Raw genomic sequence first — 19794 nt, 5'->3', positions numbered from 1 at the left:
TCCTAGGATTTGTATTCTGGAGAGGAGAAAGCAGATGCATTGGTGCCGAGTGAATCTTAGAACCGGTTTTGGGGGAAGTCTGTGGGGAGTTTGCACCTTCTCCCCGTGTCTGCGTGGGTTTCCTCAGGGTGCTCCGGTTTCCTCCCAAAGCTCAAAGATATGCAGGTTAGGCGGTTTGGCTACACTAAAATTGTCCATAAGTGTCAGAAGATGTGCAGATTAGATGGGGATCGGGCGGGGGAGTGGGCGTACATAGGGTCCTCTCTCAGAGGATCGGTGCAGAAGCACTTCTTCACTGTAGGCATTCTGTAGAAATTCTAATTCTATGAAGTTGGTTCAATTGGCTAACTGGCAATGATGGGTTGGCCAGGGACAATCTTCTGCCTGACAACAGCAAGCCAGTAGTTTCTGCCAGGTGGCATTTTCGGAGGGAACCTTCCAGAAGCCTCCAGATCCTTGAAGGAAGAGGAGCCGTGTTTTTCCCTCTCTTGGCTGCTGGTTGCCTGCTGTCTCTGTGAGTCAGCAGTGAAGATTATTACAAACTGGAGGAAAAGAAAGTACCCAACTGAAGGCCTTAGCTTGAGAAAGAAACTAATTGGAAGACATCCATCTGAATGAAAAATGCCTATCCTTTTATTTTATTAATATTTCTCTTCCCTCGCCACCAACCTTTCCCTCTGTGTTGTTTGTCTGTAGGGTCTTTTTGCCGATTTAATTATACAAATCTGGTGACTGTGGTCAATTTAACTCAACCAAGGCCTCGGATACGAACATAAAATCTAATTTCGCCTGTGTCGCAATTCCGGGTCAAGTGGGGCTGGAATTGATCATGCAGGAGCCCAGGGTGTTGTAATATAATAAGTATGCTTATGTTAACACTGCAATGAAGCGACTGTGAAAAGCTCCTAGTCGCCACATTCCGGCGCCTGTTCGGGTGCACTGACGAAGTATTTAGAACATCCAATTCACCTAACAGCACCTCTCTCGGGACTGTGGGAGGAAACCGGAGCACCCGGAGGAAACCCTTGTAGACACAGGGAGAACATGCAGACTCCACACAGACAGTGACCCAAGCCGGGAATTGAACCCGGAGCCCTGGAGCTGTGAAGCAATAGTGCTAACCACTGTGCTACTGTGCCACCCACAATGAATCAATGTGTACTCAGTACAAAGTAATGTTGTTGTGAAAAACTAGGAGGTCAGGACAAGCTGACCACTCATCCTCCCCATGATTCTAGAACATAGCCATCTCGTCCTAACAGACTAAGAACACAGGTCAAGAGTTCAAATCCCACCATATCAAGTTAGGAAATGTAATTTGGGTAGGTGATGTCTATGAAGATACTGGATCCAACGAGCTCAGTAACATCGGTCTGGGAGCGGACCTACTCCAACTCCTGGGCCTGGCATTTGTGCAACATTAGCCCAAAGCTGTGTGCTTGCCTTTATAATTTCCCACTGCCTGAGGGAATTAGAAAATGACCATAAATACAGAGCTGTTAGGCATTCAAAGAGAAAATGAGAAAAAAAGCCAGCTCCTCAGGAAATAGCCATTCTCTGGTGGATCTATTCTATTCACCTCACTCCCGTGCTCATTCCCCCATTCCCCTCGAAATATGTTTCCAATTCCCTTTGATAGTTATTATTGAATCTGCTTCTAGCACCCGTTCAGTCTTCGCAATACAAGTCATAACTTGTTTGGCTATTTCTCACCCTCTTTCACCAATAATCTTGGTATCCCAGCTTACTGACTTTCCGACAACTGGAAACAATTTCTCCTCATTTACTGTATCAAAATCCTTCATAATTTTGAAAGCCTCAAATAAATCTCCTCTTAACCGTTTATATTTGAAAGGGAATAACACCTGTTTTATTATCAGTCTCTCCACAAGTAAGTCACAGGCCACTGGTATTAGTCGTGTAAATCGCCTGCACAACTTCTCCAATCACTTCATATTCTACATAAACTGTGATCAGAATTGGACACAACAGTCCTGCTGGGGCATAACCAATGAGATTTCAAAAGCATAACTTGCCTGGATCAAAAGTACAAAATCCAATGTGATTTTAAATAACCTTCTCAACTTGTCCAGCCGCTCTAGAATGTTTCTGCTGTTCCAGTGAGGAAATGCCTCCCTTCCGCTTGGTACCTGCCTAAAGTGATAGCATTAAAAATCATCTCAGTGCTGGGGGTCTACGCTGTTACTCTGCAGTGAGTCGTTCCTGAATAACCCTATGACAACACAAACAAGCCTAACCACCAAATCTATTTATTGCACATTCACAAAGTGTCCCATATGTAGAATCCCTGAAGCGTTCTCAGTAGCTCATTTCCTCATTCATGTAATTTTCCAAATGTGTATTTCTGGTAAAAATGGAAGTTTTCTTACTTGTACTAAGTTTGATACTTGGTAATTTGGTGCAACACTTGTATAAAGATTGATTTTCACTGACTAAATAGTCAACATTTTAACAAATGCAAATGAACTACAATCTGAAATTGACGTTTTGGGTAGCTTCATTTATTGTTTATTTAGAGCATGTACATTATATTTACGGATATTATATCTACCTTGATTTGGATGCCAAGAATGGAAAACGCCCTATTTCCCAATGTTAGCTATTGTTCACTACTAACCAAATTAACCCATTTTAACCATTAATCTACAGAACATACCTCCTTTGCATTGCTTAGCCAGAGCACTTGTCCATTGACATGATGGCCAACCTCCTATGGAATCATTTGTGGAACATTTACCACATTGAAATATAAAAAACAATTTCAATAACGGAATGTCTCTTACAGGAAAAAAAAATCATTGTCAAGGAAAAAACCCAGTGAAATGCACTTCAACAGCTTTTACATATTCTGGACAGTACTTGGGACATCACAAAGCTGTGAGAAAACAGAACAGAAACGCAAGTCCTTCTTTATTAATAGTTCTTTTGGTAAATATACAACACAGGGCGACTAGGGGCTTTTCACAGTAACTTTATTGAAGCCTACTTGTGACAATCAGTGATTATTATTATTAAGAGCTATACTGACCAGGCAAGGTGTCAAGGTTAATCTCAGGGTAATTCAGTCCACTTGTCCTGGGGCAAAGGAGGGGATTAGTTTGGGAAAGTTCTCATTTGGACTGTTCCAAGTAATTACAGATGTGGGTGTGAGGTGACCACAAAATAGACTTGATCATAATCCCAGTGATAAAACAGCTGGTTGACAGTCTTATTTTAACATGTTTCAAACAAAGAGGTCAGGATGTAAATTAAAATAATGCTGGTCCAAAAAAAATACCTAGGTTTTGAGATGGACTCTGAGGATTATTCTTGGGAATTCAGACAAGAACCATTGAATGGCCTCCCATAAGTCTTGACTCGTACATCAACAATCTGACTAACTGAGCTTTAGAGTTTAATGGCTCCACACCTACTCTTCACAAAGAGAATTCCCAAGATCAACAACCACCTACTCGAATCACTCCATGTGGTAGCAAGCGGCTATTTCTAGCTGTCTGCACAAGGTCACCTTGTTCCTGTACTCCACCAAGATATAGTTCACCCTATTCCTCCTGCCAAAATGAACCAGCTCACACTTTCTGTATTAAAATTTAATTTACAATTTATCCACCCTCTAACCCATTTAGGTCTTGATGCAGTTCTCAGCATTATTGGTTATAATCTCCAAACGTTATAATAGTTTCAATTCCTGAGTCAAGTCGTCTATATACGCACACATTAACAATACTAGGACATTACAGCAGCAGGACATTAGTCTGATTTCAGGCTAGTCTGAAAAACAAGCCTCCACTCCTACCTGGTCTTTTCTGTTTTGTACCTATCCTTCAATCCATTCTGCTCCCTGTCTCCACACACCCTGCCATTTAAATATACACAGACACCACTATCTAACAAAACAAGCTCCCCTATTACTGCATTTAAGACAGATAGTGCTCAGTGCTTTAACTTCCTTCAAAGAGGAAACCCTGAACTTTTTACACAGAATGTAAACTAAATATTGTTACCTGCCCAGGAGTTTTAACATTGCATTACACCCAGTGATGGTTTATTTCAGGGTCCAATCAACTAAATAGAATAACATAAATTAACTGAGGGACAAATTAAAAGGGGCCACTCCTGGTAGGGACAGTGGCCCAAAAATAACAAAGAGCAAGGGAAACTTATCAAGATCAAATCATAATGTTAATAGGGTCAAGAAAGCAATCCAACCCCTGTGGTTGCCATCGAGCATGGAAGGCCTCGAGATTGCCCATGGACACTGCATGCTCCCTCTCCAGGAACACCTGGCCGGGGAACGAAGGCGTGGATGAAGGACAGGCAATCCAGCTGGACGACCGCCTCAGTCAGCCAGTGCCTGGACTTGTTAATGGCGAGCGTCACCAGGAGCAGGTACACAAGGAGATCCTCCACCTCCCCCCCACCTCGCCAAACCGGATGCCCGTAGATCAGGAGCGTGGGGCTGAAGTGCAAACAAAACTTTAACAACAACATTGTCAAGAAACCAAAAAAGGGAGCGCAACCTAGGATGTACGACATAGACGTGGCTCACGGACTCCACAAGGCCACAAAATGGCTGGTTTCTGGCGAGCCCGTGAAACGGTGCAGACGGTGATTACATGGTGCTGCTGCATGGATCACCCTCTACCCCAGGTCCCTAAGCTTTACGTGGCGGACAGCTCCATAGAGGGACCTCCAACAGGGACCTCTGATGCCGGACAGCAACGGAGCATGCCAAGGCGTGTCCGGACAGTGGGTGAGGACAAAGAGGTTGAAGGCGTGAGCAGCAGGCCGCATAGGAAAAACCTCCGTTCAGTGTGAAAAGGCACAAGGGTATTTCCGTGAGGCGGCTGGGGTTGTGGGGCACTGACGCCCAAAGAAGGTTTCAGGCCCTGGGGCCCATGTGGAATTCCGTCCAAGCAGGGGTTTACTCAGATGGGATGCCACCACTCATCTGCAGCACCTCAAGCCAGAGTGTGCCCTTGGAGTATAGTGTTCAATTCTGGTCGCCACACTAACAGAAGGATGTGGAGGCTTTAGAGAGGGTGCAGAAGAGATTTACCAGGATGTTGTCCACTATGGAGGGCATTAGCTATGAGGAGAGGTTGAATAAACTCGATTTGTTCTCACTGGAACGACGGAGGCTGAGGGGCGACCTGATAGAGGCCTACAAAACTATGAGGGGCATAGACAGAGTGGATAGTCAGAGGCTTTTTCCCAGGGTAGAGGGGTCAGTTACTAGGGGGCATAGGTTTAAGGTGCGAGGGGCAAGGTTTAGAGGAGATGTACGAGGTAAGCTTTTACACAGAGGGTAGTGGGTGTCTGAAACTCGCTGCCGGAGGAGGTGGTGGAAGCATGGACGATAATGACATTTAAGGGGCATCTTGATAAATACATGAATAGGATGGGAATAGAGGGATACGAACCCAGGAGGTGTACAAGATTTTAGTTTAGACGGGCAGCATGGTCAACACGGGCTTGGAGGGCCGAAGGGCCTGTTCCTGTGCTGTACTTTTTTTTAGCTCATTGTTTGTCCGAACACAACCATTTTGTGGCTTGAATTGCTTCGGCGGTTCACTGGTCAGACACCGCTCCACGTTCAGCGAGCTCATAGGGTGGCATCAAGCCCTCTCCTCCTCCACCACCCAGCATGTCCCTGATCCTGGTTACCCCGGCTACAGCCTTCCGCTCCGCCAGCTATCTAAATGGATATTGGCGGAGGTGCGGATTTCTGAGGAGCGGCTTCTTAACAATAGCCGCTACTCCTGATGGAGGGAGCTGCAGTACGGGGTGATCGTGCTCCAGACTTTGAGAAGGTCCTGGTATAAGACCAAGTAGAGGATGTCGGTCCTGCTCCAGCTGAAGGGCCTGAGCTCTTCTGGGAGGACGTCCATCTGCTACAGACCAACCAGGAGTCTGGAACATTTGATCCTATTGAAACACTAAAAATCTAACAATTACAGGTGAACACACTTCAAGTTTGAGACTGAAGTCAAACTGAACTCCAGCCTGGAAGCAAAACCAAAACTTTGCTTTGAAGCAATTATAAGTTATCCAAAAGCCAAATTGAAGCCATTTAAGCGCTAAACCTCAGGCGTTAATAAGAGGGCAGCACCCTAATCAATAATTGAACAACAATGAAAATCAGCTGGTGACATTCAATCAGCTTAATTGAATAATTACCCACTTACAATTATCTCCTAATTAAGGTCTGCAGTGTAACTTGCTCCAAGGTCACATTTATAAAGCCCAGCTACTAGGAATGTTTTGCAAGTTAACATCGCAAGTTTAAAACCATCCATCGAAACCATGAGTTTGTGGTCATGACTAACAGTCAATATGAGTTGGTGTGTGTGGAGCAGACAGTCCAATCTTTATCCCATTCACTGAACTGTGCTTCTTCTCGATTGAATAATTTTCCTGAGTGAACATCAGGTGAATTCAGTTTTTATGCTCCATTCTGATTTGGGATCACTGGAATATCATGAAGCCACGTGGCACCAGACTATTAGACACTTTCCCAATCTAGGAAGTGCAGTTGTATCCACTCTAAAGATGGTTTGGTTAAACATAGAGGGCCCTGAGGGACAGGGTGGATGTGGAGAAGTTGTTTCCTCTTGTTGGAGAATCTAAACTTGCTTGCTCAAAAGGCAGTGGAATCAGAGCCTTTAATATTTTTAAGGTTAAGCTAGATAGATTCTGGATTATAATAGATATGTTAAGTAAGTGTGCAAATGGAGTATAATATGGGAAAATATGAAGTGGTTCATTTTGGAAAAGAGAACAAAAGAACAGATTATTACTTAAATGGAGGAAAGCTGCAGAAAGCTGCAGCACAAAGTGACCTGGGAGCATTGGTGCATAAAGCACATGGGCAGCAGGTAATAAGGGAGGCTAATAGAACGCTGGCTCTTATTTCAAGGGGGTTGGAGTATAAGAGTTGGGAAATCTTGCTGCAGCTGTACAAGGTACTGGAGCAGCGTAGGCAGATTTGGTCCCTTATTTAAGGAAAGAGACTGAGCACGATTCAGCGGACAGAAGTGTTCGCTGGGGTGTTTATTGGAAGCTGCAGCTCGGAGAGTCCCCCCGCTATCCAGCGACAGTTATTTTGGCTCCTCACCGAGTTACTCCTCGCCGAGGCCACACTCAGAGATAGCTCCTGCTGCCGAGATCAGCTTGCCAACAGGAATAGCTGAACACGGATTGGGGCGCCAATTTGATCGACAGCCCAGATCTCCCTCCCCCACTCCGCCCCTCACCCCCAGCATTATTAACCCCCTATTCACGCCACAAAACATGTAGAAACACCTGCGAACCCCTCCTCAACCTCACTCCGGTGGGCAATGTCTAGCCGAGCCTGATCCCTGGCAATGCCCACCTGACACCCAGGCACACTGGCATGGTGAGCCTGTACCCCTTCCACCCTGGAAATGCCACCCAGGCACCCATACAGTGCCAGTGTACCTGGATGACTGGTAGGGTGCCAGGCTGGCAGTGTCAAGGCACCCAGGTGCCAAGGGTACCAAAGTATTGCCCTTCCCTGTCCCAACTGCTCAGGGATCTCCAATAGCCTGTGAGACACTGGGCACAACAGAGTCGCTGAATCGTGGTCATTATTTTCCTGGAAGCGGCTCACAGAAAGTTCACTGATGTGATCCTGGTCTGGAGGGATTGTTTTATGAGCAAAGGTTAAACAGGTTGGGACTCTACTCACTGGAATTTAGAAGAATGAGAGGTGGTCTCATTGAAATATCTCAGATTCTTACGGGGCTGACAGGGTGAATGGTGAGAGGATATTTCCCCTGATGGGAGAGTCTAGGCCCAGAAGTCATGGGGCGAGATTCCCCAGTCTCTGACCACAAAATCGCATTTGGCGATCGACCGGAGAATTCGCGTTTCCGACAGAACCGGGGCTGGTGCCGCTTTCAAGGTGCTCCGCCCCCTCCAAAGTGCCGTACTCTAGGAGTCTCGACAGCCTGGGTCTCTCATGATATTTATTTTCGAGAACTCGGCATGGTGGCTGCGGACTCAGTCCAGTGCCGCCAGACCCGGGGGAGGGCCGATCCGCGGGGGGAGGGCCGATTCGCGGGGGGAGGGCCGATCCGCGGGCAGAGGAGACTTTGCCAGGTCCTGGGGGCACTGTTGGGGGGGGGGGGTGTGATCTGGGGCTCGCCAGCCAGCCCAAGGGGAGGTAGTATTTTGCAGACCAGGTCATGCGCGGCCACAGATCTGGCAATTCTTTAGCCCGTAACGGCAGCGAGAGCCGTATGTTCTACGCTGACATTGATGCTATCCCCCGGCCAAATGGAGGATCGGTGGCCATTTTGTAGCAAATGTTACGGTTAAAAAACGCCACCATGCCCACACCGGCATCAGGACATTGCTTGGACATCGCAGAATCCAGCCCATAGTCTCAGAATGCCAAAATCGATGATGTATTCATTGAAATCAGATTATTTACTTCATAACATATACACTGGTACTCTGAAAGATTTTGGCAATGATTTGTCGGACATTTACAATGCACTATTTTCAACGTTCAGCGTCCCGGTTCTGAGCTGATATGATTGGATTCAGTTGGAATTTATCATTTATATTATTTATTACTGGTAGAGCAGATATACATTAAGACCATCTCCTTTTAATTTACTTTCCTTGTTCCAGTTTGTTTATTCAAAGAAGATGGAAAGGTTTAATGAATTATTGGGATGTGGGTATCGCTGGCTGGCCTTTGAGCTTCACCGCTCTTTGACACCAGAGGCGGGATTCTCCGCCGGCGGGATTCTCTGTTTTGCCGGTGCCCCGGGGGTTTCCTGACGGCATGGGGCTGCCCCACAATGGGATACCCCATAGACCGGCCGGTGTAACGGAACATCCCGCCGGCGGGTCGAGGCAGAAATGTGGCGCGGCAGGGCGGAGAATCCACCCCCCGTTGAAGTGACTGATTTGACTTCTCCCAGAATCCTCTTCTGCCGCCTCGCAGTGCCAGGAAACACACGGTTATTCAGAGCACCTCGTGTTGTATATGGGGCCTGAATGGGGGATTGTGGCTGAGGCTGTACATATCCCTGTTTTGTACAGTGGGGAGCCCCGCTTGCCGAAACTCCCCAGTGTAGCAAGAGATCGGGACGCTATTTTTAAATGTTGTCCCGATCTCCGAGGTTCCCGAAATGATCCCCGTCCCTCCCCCAGCCTGAACACACAATGGGAGGATCTACGCCCAGCCCCCCACCCCCAACAATCAAACCAGGCGCCCCCAGCCAGATCGCACATGTCAAAAATGTCAGCTTGGCACATTGGCAGTGCCACATGGTCACCTTGAGCGTGTCAGACTGGCACCCAGGTGGCACTGCCAGGGTGCCCAGGTGGCACCGCCCTGTCCTAAGGGCATGCAGCTGGGGACATCCGATCTTCTGGGAGACCCCCACGAGTGCCGTTCTATTAGGTCCCCATTTGAGGGGGCCAGTGCTGAAAGGCGCTAGCCCGGGGTCTCCGAGGCGAAGGGTATGAATCCCAAAGCCTCAGGAACCTCAGGAATCTACACATTAAAGTGAAGCTACAGATCTACCAAAAGGTGATCCGGCGAGGCATTGCGAGCTGGGTAGGTCCCGGGAGCGGGGTCTCCTAGCTTTCAGCGGACCCACTGCACCACGGTGAGCTGCTTTTCTGGCGCAGCTTGGCTGTCGGATCGCGCCCAGAGAAAGTGACAGAGAGACGGAGAGAGACAGAAACAGAGATGGAGACAGATAGACAGAGATGGTGAGAGGCCAACAGGGAGAGGGACAGAGACACAGGGTTCACAGCGCCAGGGCCAGGGACCCGGGTTCAATTGCAGCCTTGGGTGACTGTCTGTGTGGAGTTTGCACATTCTCCCCGTGTCTGCATGGGTTTCTTCCGGGTGCTCCGGTTTCCTCCCACAGGATGTGCAGGTTAGGTGGATTGGCCATGATAAAATTGCCAAAAGGATGTGCAGGTTATGTGGGTTGCAGGGTTATGGGGATAGGGCAGGTGAATGGGCCTAGGTAGGATGCTCTTTCAGAGGGTTGGTGCAAACTCGATGGGCCAAATGGCCTCCTTCTGCACTGTATGATTCTATGATCAATGATGAGGTCATAAAACAGGGGTGTGGGACAAAGCTTGACTCCTTTTTCAAGGAACCAGCACAGTACAATGGGCTGAACGATCTCCCTTAATACTGTAATGTGATTCCATGTTGACTGAGGGGTAAATGTTGTCCAGGACACTGGGAATGAAAGCCCTTTTCTTCTTTGAAATAGCGGCACTTTATATCCACCCAACAAAGCAGCTGAGACACAAGTCTGACAAGTTTTCAGATTTTTTGCCACTAAGCATTTATTTGAATGTAATGCTTCAACTGAATCATTGGTACTAAAGCAGCAGCAAAGTGAAAGCAGGAAGTTACTATATTCATACAGCAACTATAATTAAGTCAATTTATCTTCCTAGATTTTGTGCAACAATTGGCAGAATTTACTGTATTTCAGCAGAATTCAGGAAGGTTAAAGTGATTATCACAGCAGCTCTAACATCGACTTCAAGCTTGAATGTGATTTGAAGAAATCGATTTTTTGAATCTTTGTTGTCACATTGCTCAAAAAATTGACTTGTAAACTCAATATCTTGCTTTTTCAAGTCAATTTACAAATTCCTCCATTTAGTGCAATAATTACAAAGCACTTTTAGTCACGGTGTTTATACAGAATATCTCCACATTGATATGGGACATCCCTCCTTATCAAGGTGACCTTCTTACAAACTAACCTGTTGGACTATTGTCCAGTAAATTCTCTTTTCAAGCTCCAGATGTTCATGGAGGCACATTGTCACCTTGCCGTGATCTCATTGCTGTTGGATCATTTTCCAAGAAGCAAAGTTGGGTGGCTGCTCACTCCTAACCCAAACACTGTCTTCAAGATTCTCTCATTTAGAGGAGTTCTCATTTCTGTAGTGTCAGATGTGAACATTCACATCAAGTTAGGGGCTGTTTAGCACACTGGGCTAAATCGCTGGCTTTGAAAGCAGACCAAGCAGGCCAGCAGCACGGTTCGATTCCTGTACCAGCCTCCCCGAACAGGCGCCGGAATGTGGCGACTAGGGGCTTTTCACAGTAACTTCATTGAAGCCTACTCGTGACAATAAGTGATTTTCATTCATTTCATTCAAGTTGAACTTCATTGTTCTCCACTCTTGCTTGACAACCGAGACTTGGTTTTGAGGTAAATGGCTGAACATTTCCATTTGAAGGACGAAGAATCGACAGAACAAGCAATTGAACAGAGTTCAAAGTTGTGAGTCCTTCCCCCACAGTGATTTCGAAATAGTTATTTGGTCATTCCACTCTGTATTCTTCTTTCACCCCATGAGATTTTGTTTTCGAGCCATATAGTGTAGAAAAGGCCCTTCAGCCCATCGAGTCTGCATTAAACCCACTGACCAGCACTTGCGCCTTATCCTTGAATGTGACGATGTTTCAAGTGCTCATCCAGGTGCTTTTTAAAGGTTATGAGGTTTCCAGCCTCCACACTGCAGATTCTCACCACCCTCTGAGCGAATTTTGTTTTTCTCAAATCCCCCCGAAACTATGCCCCCTTGTGATTGACCCCCTCGGCCAAGGGAAACAGCTGCTTCCTATTTACCCTGTCCAAACCCCTCATCATCTTATAGACCTCAATAATCACCCCCCTCAGCCATCTCTGCTCCAAAAAAACCAATCCAAGATCACAATGGTTGATACTTCAACTCCCAGTATCCCAGCTTCATATCATTCATTACTATACATAATCATAATACTGATGATTCTGGAGAACTGATATTAAAACAGGAAATGCTGGAGAAACTTAGCAGATCTGGCAGCATCTGTGGAAAGAGAAACGTTAACATTTTGAGTCCATATGACTTTTTCATGATTATCTAGCTCTGGGATATTGACCAAGTCACAGGTTAATACTATTTCCCTTTCTTAGTCCCCATCAAGAGCGAGTCGAGGAGGCTGCATGGACATGGGAACGATCACACCTTCCATACGACAAGTATGGAACATCCGTCTTATTCTATCAAAACCAAAATATAGAATTTCCTTACACTTGGGAGTGGTCAATGACCTCCTCCAGCACCGCAGTGATTTTGTGAAGCACCTGCTGGTATTTGCTGATCACGATGACCTTTAGGTGTAGCATGAGGCAGCGTCATTTTGATTCTTTGACAGGATGTGGGCGTTGCCGGTTCAGCCAGTATTTACTGCCTATCCCTGATTGCGCACAAGTAGGTGGCAGTCAGTCACTTCCTTGAAACATTGCAGATTTTGACCCTTTGTGTCAAAAGGCTTTTCCAGACTTTCCTCTAAACATCACAAATGAATGTTAAAATTATGCCCCTTATTTACTGATCAGAGAAAATTGTTTCTCTGCAACTGTCCTCCCAAAATCTTTCAATACTTGAAACACTTTAATCAGGTTTCCCCACAATCTCCTGTACTTTAGGAATACAAGCCAAGTTTTCGCAATCTGTCCTCATAATGTAAAGTCGCAGTCTCCAAGACCAACGTGCCCTTCTTAAGCTGCAGTTCGATAAAATTAACACAGTGCTAGACGAAGGGGACTTGTTTTATTAGTTCTTTCATGTGGTGTGGCTTCGCTGGCTGGGCCAGTATTTGTTACCCATCCCTAATTGCCCTTGAACTGAGTGGCTTGCTCGGCCTTTTCAGAGGGCAGTTTGAGTCAACCACATCGCTGTGGATTTTGCGTCACATCTCAGCCAGACCAGATAAAGATCGAAGATTTCCTTCTCTAAAGGATATTAGTGAACCAGATGGGTTAATACAACAATTGGTAATAGCTTCATAGTCACCATTACTGAGCTTTATATTCTACGGTTTATTAATTAAATTTAAATTTGAACCGGGGGCCCCAGAACATTTGCCTGGGTCTCTGGATTGCATGTCCAGTGAGATTTCCACTGTGCCACAGTCTCTCCAAAACCACATTTTGAATGTGGTGAAATCCCCAGGTCCAGATGAAATGAATCTTTGGCTGTTAATTGAATTAACAGGAGAAAGGATGGAAAGACATCCAACAAGGATTTGTTGAGGGAAGGTCATGCCTGACTGATTTGTTTGAGAAGGTAACAAGGAGGGTTGTTGAAGGTAAAGAGGCTGTGGTCCACTTGCACTTCAGTAAGACTCTTTATAAAGTTCCACACGGCAGACTGGCCATGAAAGTAAAAGTCTGTGGGACCCAAGGCAAAATGATAAGATGGATCCAAAATTGACTCGGACGCAGAAGCAAAGGCTCATGGGATGATGGCTGACAGGTGTTTTCGTGACTGAAAAGCCTTTTCCACTGGGGTTCCACACAGCTCAGTAATGGGTGCCTCGCTTTTTGTGGTGTGTATCAATGATTTGGATTTGAATGTAGAGGGTATGATTAAAACATTTGCAGATGATGGAGCAGCACGGTAGCACATTAGTTAGCACAGTTGCTTCACAGCTCCCAGGTCCCAGGTTCAATTCCCGGCTTGTGTGGAGTCTGCACATTCTCCCCGTGTCTGCATGGGTTTCCTCCGGGTGCTCCGGTTTCCTCCCACAGTCCAAAGATGTGCAGGTTAGGTGGATTGACAGTGCTAAATTGCCCTTAGTGTCTAAAAAGGTTAGGTGGGTTTACGGGGCTATGGGGATAGGGTGGAGACGTGGGCTTAGATGGGGTGCTCTTTCCGAGGGCTGGTGCAGACTCGATGGGTTGAATGGTCTCCTTCTGCACTGTAAATTCTATGATAAAGAAGTTGTGTATGTGTGGTTGATAGTGCGGAAGATATCTGTGGGCAGAACACTGCCAAATAGAATTCAATCCCAAGATGTGAGAGGTTCGGGATGGTTTACCGAAGGTTCACAAGGTAAGAAATACAAATGGGGGAATATTGATAAATACAGAGAGACCATGAAGTGAATGACCCTGATAATGACGTGACAGATAAATAAAATAGGTAAGAAGACATACAGAATACTTACGTTATTAACTGCGGCAGAGAATCTAAGAGTAGAGAGGTTGAGCTGGAACTCTGTAAAACACTGATTCGACCACAGCTGGATGACTGCAATGCAGTTCTGATCACCACACTGCAGAGATGCTGCGATTGCACGAGAGAGGGTCTGGGAGAGTTTTACCAGGATGTTACCAGGATTCAAAAATTTTAGTTCTGAGGAAAGATCGGATAGGCTGGCGTTATTTTCTTTGAAACAGGTGAGGTTGAGGGCAGATCTAATTGAAGAATGTAAAATCTGAAGGGTGTAAATAGGGTTAATAGAGTGTCCCTCAACACTTTGGTTCAGGGGTTCAGGGGCAAGGCTTGGAAGCAGGGCTTCCAGGGAACCGCATGGGGTGGGGGGTGGAGGGTTGCCTCTGTGTGGGGATGGTGGTGATGGTGGTGGTGTGGGGGGTGGGGGTGGGTGGAAGGGGTTGGCACTGATGCCAGTAATTAATCTTTCACCTTCACTTTGAGATTGGCGAGCCTTTTCGCTCTTGCCAGTTCTCTGAGGCCCCATAAAACGCCCCCGATTCTTTTTCGGCAAAGTGTCCGCAAATCTGCAGAGAAAACATGGAGGAACTCCCTGGCATTCAGTCAGAACCCAACACTTTGTTGGGAAAATTCCACCCATATTAGATGGATCTAAATTCATTCACTGTCTTGTACTGAGGGGGGAACAGGTCTACTGTGCAGCCTTAACTGGTCTGCTGTGCAGTGTAACAGGTCTGCTGTGCAGTGTAACAGGTCTGCTGTGTAGCTGTAACAGGTCTGCTGTGTAGCTGTAACAGGTCTGCTGTGCAGTGTAACAGGTCTGCTGTGTAGCTGTAACAGGTCTGCTGTGTAGCTGTAACAGGTCTGCTGTGTAGCTGTAACTGGTCTGCTGTGTAGCTGTAACAGGTCTGCTGTGCAGTGTAACAGGTCTGCTGTGTAGCTGTAACAGGTCTGCTGTGTAGTGTAACAGGTCTGCTGTGTAGCTGTAACAGGTCTGCTGTGTAGTGTAACAGGTCTGCTGTGTAGCTGTAACAGGTCTGCTGTGTAGCTGTAACTGGTCTGCTGTGTAGCTGTAACAGGTCTGCTGTGTAGCTGTAACAGGTCTGCTGTGTAGTGTAACAGGTCTGCTGTGTAGTGTAACAGGTCTGCTGTGCAGTGTAACAGGTCTGCTGTGTAGCTGTAACAGGTCTGCTGTGTAGTGTAACTGGTCTGCTGTGTAGCTGTAACAGGTCTGCTGTGCAGTGTAACTGGTCTGCTGTGCAGTGTAACAGGTCTGCTGTGTAGCTGTAACTGGTCTGCTGTGTAGCTGTAGCAGGTCTGCTGTGTAGCTGTAACAGGTCTGCTGTGCAGTGTAACAGGTCTGCTGTGTAGCTGTAACAGGTCTGCTGTGTAGCTGTAACAGGTCTGCTGTGTAACTGTAACAGGTCTGCTGTGTAGCTGTAACAGGTCTGCTGTGTAGCTGTAACAGGTCTGCTGTGTAGCTGTAACTGGTCTGCTGTGTAGTGTAACAGGTCTGCTGTGTAGCTGTAACAGGTCTGCTGTGTAGCTGTAACAGGTCTGCTGTGTAGCTGTAACAGGTCTGCTGTGTAGCTGTAACAGGTCTGCTGTGTAGCTGTAACAGGTCTGCTGTGTAGCTGTAACAGGTCTGCTGTGTAGTGTAACTGGTCTGCTGTGTAGCTGTAACTGGTCTGCTGTGTAGCTGTAACTGGTCTGCTGTGTAGTGTAACAGGTCTGCTGTGTAGTGTAACAGGTCTGCTGTGCAGTGTAACAGGTCTGCTGTGTAGCTGTAACAGGTCTGCTGTGTAGCTGTAACAGGTCTGCTGTGTAGCTGTAACAGGTCTGCTGTGTAGTGTAACAGGTCTGCTGTGTAGCTGTAACAGGTCTGCTGTGTAGTGTAACAGGTCTGCTGTGTAGCTGTAACAGGTCTGCTGTGTAGCTGTAACAGGTCTGCTGTGCAGTGTAACAGGTCTGCTGTGTAGTGTAACAGGTCTGCTGTGTAGCTGTAACAGGTCTGCTGTGTAGCTGTAACAGGTCTGCTGTGCAGTGTAACAGGTCTGCTGTGTAGCTGTAACAGGTCTGCTGTGCAGTGTAACAGGTCTGCTGTGTAGCTGTAACAGGTCTGCTGTGTAGCTGTAACAGGTCTGCTGTGTAGCTGTAACAGGTCTGCTGTGCAGTGTAACAGGTCTGCTGTGCAGTGTAACTGGTCTGCTGTGCAGTGTAACAGGTCTGCTGTGTAGTGTAACAGGTCTGCTGTGTAGCTGTAACAGGTCTGCTGTGTAGCTGTAACAGGTCTGCTGTGTAGCTGTAACAGGTCTGCTGTGTAGCTGTAACAGGTCTGCTGTGTAGCTGTAACAGGTCTGCTGTGTAGTGTAACTGGTCTGCTGTGTAGCTGTAACAGGTCTGCTGTGTAGTGTAACTGGTCTGCTGTGTAGTGTAACAGGTCTGCTGTGTAGCTGTAACAGGTCTGCTGTGTAGCTGTAACAGGTCTGCTGTGTAGCTGTAACAGGTCTGCTGTGTAGTGTAACAGGTCTGCTGTGTAGCTGTAACAGGTCTGCTGTGTAGTGTAACAGGTCTGCTGTGTAGCTGTAACAGGTCTGCTGTGTAGCTGTAACAGGTCTGCTGTGCAGTGTAACAGGTCTGCTGTGTAGTGTAACAGGTCTGCTGTGTAGCTGTAACAGGTCTGCTGTGTAGCTGTAACAGGTCTGCTGTGCAGTGTAACAGGTCTGCTGTGTAGCTGTAACAGGTCTGCTGTGCAGTGTAACAGGTCTGCTGTGTAGCTGTAACAGGTCTGCTGTGTAGCTGTAACAGGTCTGCTGTGTAGCTGTAACAGGTCTGCTGTGCAGTGTAACAGGTCTGCTGTGCAGTGTAACAGGTCTGCTGTGCAGTGTAACAGGTCTGCTGTGTAGCTGTAACAGGTCTGCTGTGTAGCTGTAACAGGTCTGCTGTGTAGCTGTAACAGGTCTGCTGTGCAGTGTAACAGGTCTGCTGTGTAGCTGTAACAGGTCTGCTGTGTAGCTGTAACTGGTCTGCTGTGTAGCTGTAACAGGTCTGCTGTGTAGCTGTAACAGGTCTGCTGTGTAGCTGTAACAGGTCTGCTGTGCAGTGTAACAGGTCTGCTGTGTAGCTGTAACAGGTCTGCTGTGTAGCTGTAACAGGTCTGCTGTGTAGCTGTAACAGGTCTGCTGTGTAGTGTAACTGGTCTGCTGTGTAGTGTAACAGGTCTGCTGTGTAGCTGTAACAGGTCTGCTGTGTAGCTGTAACAGGTCTGCTGTGTAGTGTAACTGGTCTGCTGTGTAGTGTAACAGGTCTGCTGTGTAGCTGTAACAGGTCTGCTGTGCAGCTGTAACAGGTCTGCTGTGCAGTGTAACAGGTCTGCTGTGTAGCTGTAACTGGTCTGCTGTGTAGCTGTAACTGGTCTGCTGTGTAGCTGTAACAGGTCTGCTGTGTAGCTGTAACAGGTCTGCTGTGTAGCTGTAACAGGTCTGCTGTGTAGCTGTAACAGGTCTGCTGTGTAGTGTAACTGGTCTGCTGTGTAGCTGTAACAGGTCTGCTGTGTAGCTGTAACAGGTCTGCTGTGTCGCTGTAACAGGTCTGCTGTGTAGTGTAACAGGTCTGCTGTGTAGCTGTAACAGGTCTGCTGTGTAGCTGTAACAGGTCTGCTGTGTAGCTGTAACAGGTCTGCTGTGTAGCTGTAACAGGTCTGCTGTGTAGTGTAACTGGTCTGCTGTGTAGCTGGAACAGGTCTGCTGTGTAGCTGTAACAGGTCTGCTGTGTAGTGTAACAGGTCTGCTGTGCAGTGTAACAGGTCTGCTGTGTAGCTGTAACAGGTCTGCTGTGTAGCTGTAACAGGTCTGCTGTGTAGCTGGAACAGGTCTGCTGTGTAGCTGTAACAGGTCTGCTGTGTAGTGTAACAGGTCTGCTGTGTAGTGTAACAGGTCTGCTGTGTAGCTGTAACAGGTCTGCTGTGTAGTGTAACAGGTCTGCTGTGTAGTGTAACAGGTCTGCTGTGTAGCTGTAACAGGTCTGCTGTGTAGTGTAACAGGTCTGCTGTGTAGCTGTAACAGGTCTGCTGTGTAGCTGTAACAGGTCTGCTGTGTAGCTGTAACAGGTCTGCTGTGTAGTGTAACAGGTCTGCTGTGCAGTGTAACTGGTCTGCTGTGTAGTGTAACAGGTCTGCTGTGCAGTGTAACAGGTCTGCTGTGTAGCTGTAACAGGTCTGCTGTGCAGTGTAACTGGTCTGCTGTGTAGCTGTAACAGGTCTGCTGTGCAGTGTAACAGGTCTGCTGTGTAGTGTAACAGGTCTGCTGTGTAGTGTAACAGGTCTGCTGTGTAGTGTAACAGGTCTGCTGTGTAGCTGTAACAGGTCTGCTGTGTAGCTGTAACAGGTCTGCTGTGTAGTGTAACAGGTCTGCTGTGTAGCTGTAACAGGTCTGCTGTGCAGTGTAACTGGTCTGCTGTGTAGCTGTAACAGGTCTGCTGTGTAGTGTAACTGGTCTGCTGTGTAGCTGTAACAGGTCTGCTGTGTAGCTGTAACAGGTCTGCTGTGTAGCTGTAACAGGTCTGCTGTGTAGTGTAACAGGTCTGCTGTGCAGTGTAACTGGTCTGCTGTGTAGCTGTAACAGGTCTGCTGTGTAGCTGTAACAGGTCTGCTGCGTAGCTGTAACAGGTCTGCTGTGTAGTGTAACAGGTCTGCTGTGTAGCTGTAACAGGTCTGCTGCGTAGCTGTAACAGGTCTGCTGTGTAGTGTAACAGGTCTGCTGTGCAGTGTAACTGGTCTGCTGTGTAGTGTAACTGGTCTGCTGTGCAGTGTAACAGGTCTGCTGTGTAGCAGTAACTGGTCTGCTGTGTAGCTGTAACAGGTCTGCTGTGCAGTGTAACAGGTCTGCTGTGCAGTGTAACAGGTCTGCTGTGTAGCTGTAACAGGTCTGCTGTGTAGCGGGAACTGGTCTGCTGTGTAGCTGTAACAGGACTGCTGTGTAGCTGTAACAGGTCTGCTGTGTAGTGTAACAGGTCTGCTGTGTAGCTGTAACAGGACTGCTGTGTAGCTGTAACAGGTCTGCTGTGTAGTGTAACAGGTCTGCTGTGTAGCTGTAACAGGTCTGCTGTGTAGTGTAACAGGTCTGCTGTGTAGCTGTAACAGGTCTGCTGTGTAGCTGTAACAGGTCTGCTGTGTAGCTGTAACAGGTCTGCTGTGTAGCTGTAACAGGTCTGCTGTGTAGCTGTAACAGGTCTGCTGTGCAGTGTAACTGGTCTGCTGTGTAGTGTAACAGGTCTGCTGTGCAGTGTAACAGGTCTGCTGTGTAGCTGTAACAGGTCTGCTGTGTAGCTGTAACAGGTCTGCTGTGCAGTGTAACTGGTCTGCTGTGTAGTGTAACAGGTCTGCTGTGTAGTGTAACAGGTCTGCTGTGTAGTGTAACAGGTCTGCTGTGTAGTGTAACAGGTCTGCTGTGTAGCTGTAACAGGTCTGCTGTGTAGTGTAACAGGTCTGCTGTGTAGCTGTAACAGGTCTGCTGTGTAGCTGTAACAGGTCTGCTGTGCAGTGTAACTGGTCTGCTGTGTAGCTGTAACAGGTCTGCTGTGTAGTGTAACAGGTCTGCTGTGTAGCTGTAACAGGTCTGCTGTGTAGCTGTAACAGGTCTGCTGTGCAGTGTAACAGGTCTGCTGTGTAGTGTAACTGGTCTGCTGTGTAGCTGTAACAGGTCTGCTGTGTAGCTGTAACAGGTCTGCTGTGCAGTGTAACAGGTC

The 19794-nt window shown here is 47.3% G+C and overlaps 1 protein-coding gene across 14 annotated transcripts in view; it reads right to left on the bottom strand.

The window, feature by feature from the left end:
* The window catches only part of LOC119979250 (RAP1 GTPase activating protein), a 705159-nt gene that overhangs the window by 422790 nt on the left and 262575 nt on the right, over positions 1-19794 (bottom strand). Inside the window, exon 1 of one of the 14 annotated variants that reach the window (XM_038821197.1) lies at positions 14042-14229. The exons of the other annotated variants lie outside the window; for them this stretch is intronic. The gene's annotated coding sequence lies outside the window, so the exon portion shown is untranslated. Of the gene's footprint in view, positions 1-14041; positions 14230-19794 lie in introns of those variants that run through there. 14 annotated transcript variants of the gene reach the window in all.

This window comes from Scyliorhinus canicula, chromosome 16 (genome assembly GCF_902713615.1).
Source record: "Scyliorhinus canicula chromosome 16, sScyCan1.1, whole genome shotgun sequence".
NCBI classification, from domain to species: Eukaryota; Metazoa; Chordata; class Chondrichthyes; order Carcharhiniformes; family Scyliorhinidae; genus Scyliorhinus; species Scyliorhinus canicula.
This window is presented reverse-complemented; position numbering and strand designations above follow the sequence as displayed.